This window comes from Sinocyclocheilus rhinocerous, unplaced genomic scaffold (genome assembly GCF_001515625.1).
Source record: "Sinocyclocheilus rhinocerous isolate Xijiao unplaced genomic scaffold, SAMN03320098_v1.1 scaffold2697, whole genome shotgun sequence".
Taxonomy (NCBI): domain Eukaryota; kingdom Metazoa; phylum Chordata; class Actinopteri; order Cypriniformes; family Cyprinidae; genus Sinocyclocheilus; species Sinocyclocheilus rhinocerous.
Genome location: NW_015641431.1, coordinates 137,348 through 148,408, shown reverse-complemented (window position 1 = coordinate 148,408; position 11,061 = coordinate 137,348). Strand labels below are relative to the sequence as shown.

Below are 11,061 nucleotides of genomic sequence, written 5' to 3'. Positions count from 1 at the left end.
TAGTTGCTCACATTCTTCAGTGTCTTCTTTTGTGTTCAACAGAAGAAATAACTTTAATGCAGGTTTAGAACAACCTGGGTAAATTATGACAGAATTTTCATTTTTGGGTGAACCATACCTTTAAAGTGACAGACACATCTGTGCTTCTAAAGGCATAACCCTATTGTTTTATTAAAATTTGGATAGTCTGTCAATATAATATTCCATACATTACCAGAGCTTGGTAGACATAATTATTATATTTTTAGACATGATTAGACAGATGAATTAATAGATTATAATTATAATTAATATTAATTTATCATTTATATTAATCATACATATATACATAATAAATAATCATATATGTCATATACAATTTGGCATTTTAAAAAGTTTTTAAAAAGTTAAATTATTTAGATAAAAATGGGAAAATAAATTACATAATAATGTAGTCCTAATTTAAGCAAATGAATAAAATAAAGAAATAAATAATAAAAATTCATCCCATCCAGTGAATGGGTCGTGAATGGGTGTCCCTTATTTTGCCTCGCTGAAGGTGGCAACCCTACTGCCATCAGGACTGTAGCTAGACCAGCTATGAAGGTCTTCATGAACAAACGGGTCCTCCTAGACATTACATTGGTTGAAAGGCCCTTAAAGGGGTCATTAACTGAGAAACAAAAATTCCCTTGATCTTTTGACATATAAGAGGTCATTGTGCTACAAAAACATCCTGCAAGTTTCAGAACTCAAACTTTGTTGTTAGTCTAAAAACAGCTTATATTGAAGGCAGTCTGCCAAAACGACTGCTTGTGGAATATGCCACTCTATGATGTGATAGTGTGGATAAGCACCGCCTCTGCAGAAGAAGATCAACACCTGCTTCTACATCGCTGCCTGTTTAGCCCCGCCCACCGATTCTACAGCAGTGCCTGTTTAGCCCCGCCCACCGATTCTACAGCACTGTCTGTTTAGCACTGCCTGTTTAGCCCCACCCACCGATTCTACAGCACTGCCTGTTTAGCCCCACCCACCGATTCTACAGCACTGCCTGTTTAGCCCCGCCCACCGATTCTACAGCACTGCCTGTTTAGCCCCGTCCACCGATTCTACATCAGTGCCTGTTTAGCCCCGCCCACCGATTCTACATCACTGCCTATTTAGCCCCGCCCACTGATTGAAGACAACAAGACACTGTTCAGTGCCAAGCTGTGGAAAAACAGTGTTTGCATTGCCTTCTGATCCCAGCGTTAGGAAAGAGTGGATTTTTTTATGAAGTTCCAGACTGTGTCAGTGAGAACTTGGTCCTTTGTTCACTTCATTTTACGACAGATTTGTTTAATTAGGAAAATAGTGTGTCAATAATGCAAAATGACAATAGTAAACACCCAATTTTCAGTTAAAGGCAGTTCATCTTTGAATTCAGTGATGTCATCATCCAGCTCAGTTCAGCTTAAATAGTATCTTTGCACTCATTTGCAATCAAGTCAACGATATCGCTGGATAATAAGTGTCCCCAACTAAGCAAAAGCCAGAGGAACCAGAACTCCATCGGTGACAGAATGGAGAAAAAACCTTGGGAGAAACCAGGCTCAGTCGGGGGGCCAGTTCTCCTCTGACCAGACAAAACCAGCAGTTCAATTTCAGGCTGCAGCAAAGTCACATTGTGCAGAGGAATCATCTGGTTCCTGTGGTCTTGTCCCGGTGGTCGTCTGAGACAAGGTCATTACAGGGGATCTGTATCTGGGGCTCATCTAGTTGTCCTGGTCTCCGCAGTTCATCATTGAATTCAGTGATGTCATCATCCAGCTCAGTTCAGCTTAAATAGTATCTTTGCACTCATTTGCAATCAAGTCAACGATATCGCTGGATAATAAGTGTCCCCAACTAAGCAAAAGCCAGAGGAACCAGAACTCCATCGGTGACAGAATGGAGAAAAAACCTTGGGAGAAACCAAGCTCAGTCGGGGGGCCAGTTCTCCTGAAAAAAAAAGATTTTGCTGTGCCGAATATATTGGATCCGACAGTAATGTTGCAACACAAGTGTGACTGTAACTGTTTTTATTACATGGTCACTCTGTCCAGTGCCTGATTAGAAAACCTACACGTTCAACCTTCATGTCATCTTACTCATCTTACTCATGTAAATATAATTGATATTTAAATGATGTGACTAATAACGGTAAAGAAACAAAGCTCTTTTTGAGCCAGACTGTGAAATCTAATCATTCTTCTACCTCTCCATGACCTATGATCATTTGGTAAGAACATGCAAATAATAAACTGGAAAAAATAAATCAATACACTTTTTCCCAATTGCACAATACAGCAGGCTGTTAACACATTGCAATAGAAAACTGATAGCTCCACCAAGTCGTAGTTTCATGTAACAGCAGCAGCTCCGCGCCAAACCAAAAGCGAGGATTTTATTGGTTAGCCAGTGTTTAATCTGCAGACTGTTCCAGTATTACACACAGCAGAGCCCAGAATTAATGAGCCCCATATTCCCCACACAACCCTGCCAAACTAACTCAATGATCCTGACCCTAGAGGCACTCCTCCAAACAAAAGCAGAGCGTCCCATTTGTGTTTCCCATTCAAGCCTCTCTTCATGCTACATGTCAGCTGTCAGAACATGTTCACATTTACACTGAAATCAGCATAAGACTCTGCGCAGGAATTTACACTTCTGTATTTTGAGAGGAATTAACACAGTTTCTTAATGTAAAATAACAAACCAAAAAAGGCAACTCCAAATTCATAAAGCTGTACAACACTGGACAAAATGACACTGCATGCATTACCATATATTATTAATTCATTAACAGAATATACATGACTATTTAATGATATCAGAGCTGCATTATAGAGCTGGGATGTGATGCTGTTTTTCTCAAGAGCTCCTTTATCACATATCAGAGCTGCCAAAGCATTTCCTGGAAGCCTTCTGGAATTGTTCATGTATAAGAGCCCCATTCAGTTCACACACACACACACACACACACACTTCAGTAAAACGGCATGGTTCACATAGAGAGAATCTGGGAATAAATGTCAGTGAACTGCTGGCTATCCATCCAGGGTGCTTCCCTGCCTATGGTATGAGCTGCTGGGATCAAAACTAAACAAAACAAACAAAAATACTTGTTACTGCAGATGTAAATATAATGTACAGTGCATAAATAAATATTTAATTAATAAAAGTAAAGAACATAAAATGTAAAACAAGAACACCTTACTGATGACAAAAATAAGAAAAAACTAAAAAACTAAACTATTTTCCAGTTAACAACATCTTGTCAAAAATACTAAGAAATGTGTGTCTAAATGCACCATATATATATATATATATATACACACACATACTCTAACACTCTCTATTCTTTTTTCAATTCTATCTACTTGTTTTCTTTTTATTTATTATAAAAAATGTGTTCTCTATTCTCTTTCTATCTATTTTTCTTTTTTCTTCTAAACGTGCTGTGTGTACCGGGAATTGTTACAGCACTTACTGATTACTGCTCTTTTGTTGGCTTGATTGTTTCTAATGTCTACATTTGTAAGTTACTTTAGCGTCTGCTAAATGATTAAATGCAAATGTAAATAAACCACATTGATTAATGGATATATGTGCTTTATTTAAATATAAATAAAATCTTCCAGTGTCAGTTTGGCTCAAACCAATGAGTGAGCACATTATTAGAGTAAGTTCAGATGGTTTGCTGCCAGCTGGTTAAGGGCCCATGCAGGAGAGAAGCAGGATCCAATCAAACACTCTCTGCTTTGATGGAGAGGAAAAGAATGGCCGACTCGGGCAGATCAAGTTTTTGCAGTGGGACTGTAATGCTGAAAACCATGTGTAATTACACACAGAGATGATAGAGTCCCAGCAGAAAAAGGCAAACAAGAGTGTTACAGATTATACTGTTCTAACAGAAACTCCAATTACAGCACCGAGAAATGCTGGAAGTAACGGTTTCGATTGCAGTGATCTGGAAAGGCGTGTCCCACTCATATACCACTATGCACAATAACACAAAGTGATGTAAATGTAATGTATGCAGAGTTCAGGTCAAGTCGCCTTTATTTCTCTAGTGCTTTATACAATACAGATAGTTTCAAAGCAGCCTTACAGTGACGAACAAGAGAATACTGTAGTGATTGAGTGATACAAACAGCTGAAAAACAATAGTAAACAGTTTGTTGTTGATTCGGTTCAGTTCGGAGACATTGTGAGAGTATTAAAAAACTCAAATGACGACTCCATGAAGCGGTCGAGACATTACAGTCTACAGCTGCAGCAGTGTAGCTGACTGAAGACGAGCGCTGAAGATGCAGAAAGACTGTCTGTAATTCACAACAGTTACTACACAAGTCGAACGGAAAGAAAGCCTAACCTTTCTAAAAAGAAGAAAGAGAGTTTGGAAGCTTAAAAGGAATTTTGTAGCGTATAACAGAAAGAACTTGCCTCTCCAGACACACACTGACTGACATTTCAATAGCAGAAGATGGTTTTTATACGGAAAGATGCTCACTGGTATTCAGAGTAAATGAGTCAACGAACAAAACAAAGACTCCTTCCGTTTGAGGAGGTGAAAGAGTGGATGTGTGGAAAGAGAAAGGCCAGACTCAGAGGCAGACATAGATGAAGACTGAGTCAATCAAATTTGCTGAACGAAAGACAGCATTCATCAGAAAAAAGATAGGCCTTTAACTTTTTTTTTTTAAACATTTTTTTCTTAGATAAAAATGGTCATCTCCTTAAAAGAATAGATTTTTGAAGTGTTCACCCATGTTTCATGCTTCTTTCTTCTGCAGAGCATGAGAGAAGGAATTGTGAAGAATGCTGCAGTTGTTCTGGTAATATTCCTTAAAAAGCACACCTGCCTGTAATTCTGTAATGACTGAATGAGCTGTCATTTTGTTCTCTTTTCAGATGTCAGGAGAATAACATAATAACGCTTGGTATTTTAATGTGATGTGGTAAATCACTGGAAGAGCTCTTCTCAGGCCGCGGCATTCTTTTGTTTTCTGCTGTAACAATATGAAAAAAGACAACATATACTGCACATTTCTGGTCTGAAAATTTCACCGGAATGCTCTGAGAATCTCTCATTTGTTCAAGTCGGATGTGTTAAAATGTAATTGTGTCCCTTTTTAACTTCTAAAGCATATTTGTTATTTGTTGAAATGATGGAAATGTGAAATATCATCACTCAGTGTTGCAGTTAATGAACATTTTTTATTTAGGATGTTGCGCAATATAACAGACCTCCGACTGCACGAGGTAAGAGGCTGCTAGAAATCTGACATTTTGGGAGGGCTCAATAACGAACCATAAACATAAACCAAACAATATTGCTTAACCCTCGTGTGGTGTTCATATTTTTGTTACTCAGCCAGTGTCCGTGGGTCTGGTGGAAAAATAATAATAATTATAATTCAGATAATGAAATAAAAGGAGTACGATGGATGCGAAAACCTTGGGATTGTCCATAAATGCATGAAAGTGTCCCTTGTAATCGAGGAAAGACAAGATCTGGAGAGCAATAGAAACGTGAGAAGAGAAGTCACCCAACAATAGTCCACCAGTGATTCACACTGAAAGAAGTTGCTCTTAATCCTTGTACCCCAAATCCACCTGGATCCACAAGAGATGTCAGTAAAGTTCATCAACAGGAATCCATTTGATCTCTCACTTCATGAATTACCCAGAAAGCAGTTGAGTCCTTTTTTTTCTCGATTGAGCCGGCAACCAAAAGTTTCTCAATCAGGACAGCTTGACTTGTGGCGATGCAGCAGGAAAGCCATGCTTTCTTCTGCCCAAACAAATCTATCTTCTTCTACTACATACCTGACTTTTAAACCCAGCATCTGAGCGCACTAGCGCCCCCTTATGGTGCGTAGTTGAAGCGTGATAACAGACCAAAGTCTCTTACAGTAATAAGGGCACATTACTACAGTTTTTGGAGATATTCATGGAATGTTTAAAGTAATTTGTTAATGCTTTTACACAATTGTTTTTTTAATGTTTGAATGTTGAAGGGTGAGTACAATAATTTCACCTCGTTATGTCCAGTTTTTGAACCTGCTTGATAGAGCAAATCTTTTGTTGATTGTTTACAATTTTACAGAAGTTACACTCTTAATTTGTGCAGAGCGTCACGGGACTTGGGGAAAAAAAGCGGATATGATGAAAACATTTCCAAATAAATCCAAAGCAGAAGTGTCAGGAACCAGACACAGGTGTTTGGTTCCTGAATGAATCTGCATTTTGAACAAATTGACTGAGTGAATGATTCAATAGCCCATTCACAAAATCATGAGTCACTTGCTTCATTCCTGAATAAATCAGTCCTTTTGAACAAATTGAATGATTCCATGACTCATTACTTAAGGCAGTGACATATTGTAACATTTAGATATAAGTTTGGTATGTGCATAATAATGATGCATCAGCCAATGTGTTATTATAGGAAATATATAGAAATATTCTCTCATTTAGTTGTTATAGCAAAATATGCTGGCTAGGGGCCTGGGTAAACGTTTACAGAATGTATAAATGACTTATGATGCAATTTTTATAATTATTTTAAATATTATTTTTAAAATATTATTCTATGACTTATAAACAGGCATATTTACATATTAAGTGCCCATATTTTAATGAAAGGTATGCTATAATAGCAACACTATGAATGCCAATTTAATAACTTAATTAGGTTGTAATGATCAAAGATGTGAACATGACTGAAATATCCATCTAACCCTACACAACACTAGGGTCCCTCTGTGCCATTTCTGATGGCTCATCTTAAAAGTCATTCTCAAAAGTCTCATTTGAACTTTTTTCTTCTAAATAAAGACAAATCTAACAACGTGAATGTGTCCACAAATCCGTCATTAACAAGCAGACACAAAAACCTTTGATACTCAACATAATATACCGAGGGCATAAATCACATTTTCCAGGGGCAAAAATCTGATCAATTAACCTCAAAACTGTTTTGACTGAATAAAACTCACAAATATTGACACAATTAAAAACAATGTAGTCATTCGTCAAAAGAGTTGAGATGATATTTTGTGGTCAAGAGAGGAAATGAAGGTCGTCTTATTACCCTACTGTTAGCACAACATTCCAAGACCACCCATCATTATGGGATACACTTCTGTAAAGAGCACCACACACACACACACACACCACAAAGATAACATAGCAGTTTAATGACCATCTGAAATGAATGCACCGGTGAGTGTCTGATGGCAATATGACTAAAAGTGTGAACTTTATCAATGAAAAATTGATATGGGCTGGCTCTCTCCTGTTATTGTGCATCATGTCTCAGAAATGTGTAAAGAGTAATATTAAACTAATCGAATCTAATCTAAAGATAGACTTTTCATTTAGTTTTGGCACACTTGTGGTTCAAGCATGATACAGATGATTCTGTCATTACAGCTGCGCAGCCCTGATACGGAGCGCTTCAGATTTCCAGGCTTGTCAGAAACAGAAGTGAACCTCTATAATGATGAATGGCAGACTACAGTGAGAATAGCTTTGTGTTACCATCCAGTAGCAAGAGAAAAAAAACTTCACACATTTCCAGAAGAAGTTAAAATACAGAGAGATTGAGAGAGAAAGATGACAAATCTACCGTCATTCCTCAGTTGTTGTGGTTGTAGTATTTTACTGTTATTTAATTTTATTATATGTTATTTAATGTTGTTATTATAAGTATAATTGGTAACTAAACAAAGTATAGTGGCATATGTATTTATTGTGCAGTATTTAGTTATGTGATGACATGCTTATGATTCAGCATTTTGCCATATTATAATTGAGGACAGTGAAATCAAAGTGAAATTTAGTTAATCCTGGGGAATTTCATTTAGAAATAGATTATTACTAATAGATTATTATCAATTTACATATATAGTTCTACATCATAACAACCACGCCACATGAAGAAACAATGGCTGAGCCCGTTCACCTGCTAGCGACACACACACACACACACACACACACACACACACACTCACACAGCTAAAAAGCAGAGAGCATTGCTAAAAGAACACTGAATTTTTAAGATACATAAAGCACATCTTTCACTCAGACTTATGTGATGTTATTTTAGCTCATGTTCTTCAAGAGGGCCGTTACGCAGCAGCAGGAGGCGCGTCAGACTGACACCAGACTGCATTACACATCAAACAAATAAGCTGCGATGCCTTACTCTTCAGCAAACTGCTCCCAAGAATTTAATAGAATAGAAATAATCCTGCTTTTACATTAATACTTGTGTAACAATGTTTAAAATGATGAACTATTCTGAATGATTCTATCAAAATGATTTCCAATTGTTCGTAATTATTGGACATACTAATGACACGCTGCAATGATGGAAACACCCTTTTATTTCTGATCTCCAAGCGCACAAGACTTTAATCTACCGAGCTCCTTCACACACACACACACACACACACACACACAAGGCAAGGTGTGTTCAGGCTGTGTTTGGCATCTTATCACCAAGGTATTTCCCACACACACACACACACACACACACACACACACACAAAACACATCTGTGAAATGATCAAAGACTCTTACCTCCACAGACAGAGTAAAGGTTTTGGGTTTTGGGCTCTGGTGACACGCCTTGTTCTCCGTCTCCTCTGTGTCTTTCTCTTTCTCTCTGCTCATCCCATGCGCTGGGTGAGGGCTGCTGGGATGCTGCAGTGAGGGAAACACACCCTTCTGCCTCTCTGCCCTCCCCAGCGCCAGCTCTGATTGGTGGAGGAGCAGAGGTGACATCATCTCCTCCTCTGCTCTCTCTGTTCCACCCACCCCCTCCCTTCCTCTCTCTGCTTCTGTCTGAGCCACAATGGAGAGGGTTGGGCTTTTCCTTTCCTTACCCCTGCATGCCCCCCGAGCACTCCAGCAGGAACAAAGTCAACTCTCCAACCCTTAATTACCGTCTTCACAACAGCCTCACCCCGCCCCTTCGTTAGATTCCCCTGTTCCTGTCACACGGCCTCGTTACTGTCACACCCAAACATTATGTACATTTATTCATACACAATGGTGGTGGCAGTGTCTTTATTTTAGGAATATTAATGAGTACGGTTATAATACTCGGATGGGAATCGTCATCATGGAAATGATGTAATAAGAGGCCTTACAAGGAATCTTAACAAACAGGGCGATTTTAAAAGAAATGTGTTTTTTCTGTCCATTTGAGGCTCACTCTCGTGTGCTACAATGGAGTTGGCTTTGAGTGAAGATTATGACTATTGATTTTTGGCTGAAATTTCACCCATCTATATTTAGACATCTACGGGTTTTCTAAAAGGCCAGTAGTGTTCTTCACTAGAACATGAATATGCTTGTACAAACACAAATGTTTGAAGCAGCCAGCCGCCGTGCATCCCCACCCCCTGCGGACCAGCATGCAGGAGCAGATGGAGCTGTGGGTGTGGGGGCCGCTCCAGCCTTTCTCACACACATATGGCGCTCGGACGGACGCTGTTACATGCACTCATCTCACTCATGTTGGTTAAATTTATGTCTGTGTGTGTTCTTGTTTAACACACCCCCGCATTGTTGTGTCGGTTTATGTTTTCCTTTGAAAAAGTCTGGATCTTACATGTATTTGTCATAATACTAATGAGTAAAATCCTTTGTTCATAGCACCAGCTGTTTGTTTCTATAGGCTACACACACAAAAAAGATCTCTTGTGTTTAAGAACTCATTCCACTCACTCATAGTGTGTCAGTTCGTGATGTTAAAATTGATATAATCCATATAGATGAAGTTCAGTCTTGTGCATTTTCAATGATCGTAGTTTACATCACTGACAGAGTACAGTGTAATATTGACAACATTGAATTTCTTCCAACATTTCTTATTAGTACATTTAAAAATGTATTTGAAACATTAATCTCGTAACATCTTTCGCAGTTGTAATTTTGCAGTGTAAATTGACTTGTAAAAGCCCCACAGTGTCATATTATAATTGAATGCATTGACTAAATATAAGACATTGACATTTAGAATGATTCATACACTCCGCCGTGCATCCCCACCCCCTGCGGACCAGCATGCAGGAGCAGATGGAGCTGTGGGTGTGGGGGCCGCTCCAGCCTTTCTCACACACATATGGCGCTCGGACGGACGCTGTTACATGCACTCATCTCACTCATGTTGGTTAAATTTATGTCTGTGTGTGTTCTTGTTTAACACACCCCCGCATTGTTGTGTCGGTTTATGTTTTCCTTTGAAAAAGTCTGGATCTTACATGTATTTGTCATAATACTAATGAGTAAAATCCTTTGTTCATAGCACCAGCTGTTTGTTTCTATAGGCTACACACACAAAAAAGATCTCTTGTGTTTAAGAACTCATTCCACTCACTCATAGTGTGTCAGTTCGTGATGTTAAAATTGATATAATCCATATAGATGAAGTTCAGTCTTGTGCATTTTCAATGATCGTAGTTTACATCACTGACAGAGTACAGTGTAATATTGACAACATTGAATTTCTTCCAACATTTCTTATTAGTACATTTAAAAATGTATTTGAAACATTAATCTCGTAACATCTTTCGTAATTTTGCAGTGTAAATTGACTTGTAAAAGCCCCACAGTGTCATATTATAATTGAATGTATTGACTAAATATAAGACATTGACATTTAGAATGATTCATACACTTAATAAGGTTAAAATGGTAAAGGTAAATAATGGCCATGGAGTAAATATCACAACTATGCAGACTGAAGTATGTAAACGCTGGTATAACACTGATGAGAGTATTGATACAGAAACAATTATATTTAAAAAAAAAAAAAAAAACCTGGACAAGAAACTTGTTTTATTAAATAAAGTAAATGAGCAACTTCGCTATACGTAATACCTTCAGCATTTTCCTGTTAACAGTGACAGTTTTTACTGCAACATTTACAGTACAGTATTGTGACTAGTGGTCGACCGATATGGGTTTTTTGAGAGCTGATGCCGATATCATGGATATTTAAGAAATTTGAAATAATTTGAAAATGGATTAAAAATAATT

General features: G+C 38.0%; 1 protein-coding gene across 1 annotated transcript in view; it reads right to left on the bottom strand.

The window, feature by feature from the left end:
- The window catches only part of LOC107754861 (neural cell adhesion molecule L1.1-like), a 63,123-nt gene extending 54,403 nt beyond the window's left edge, over window positions 1-8,720 (bottom strand). The window contains exon 1 of the mRNA XM_016571465.1: window positions 8,596-8,720. The gene's annotated coding sequence lies outside the window, so the exon portion shown is untranslated. The remainder of the gene's footprint in view (window positions 1-8,595) is intronic.
- Between the last annotated feature and the right edge of the window lie 2,341 nt (window positions 8,721-11,061).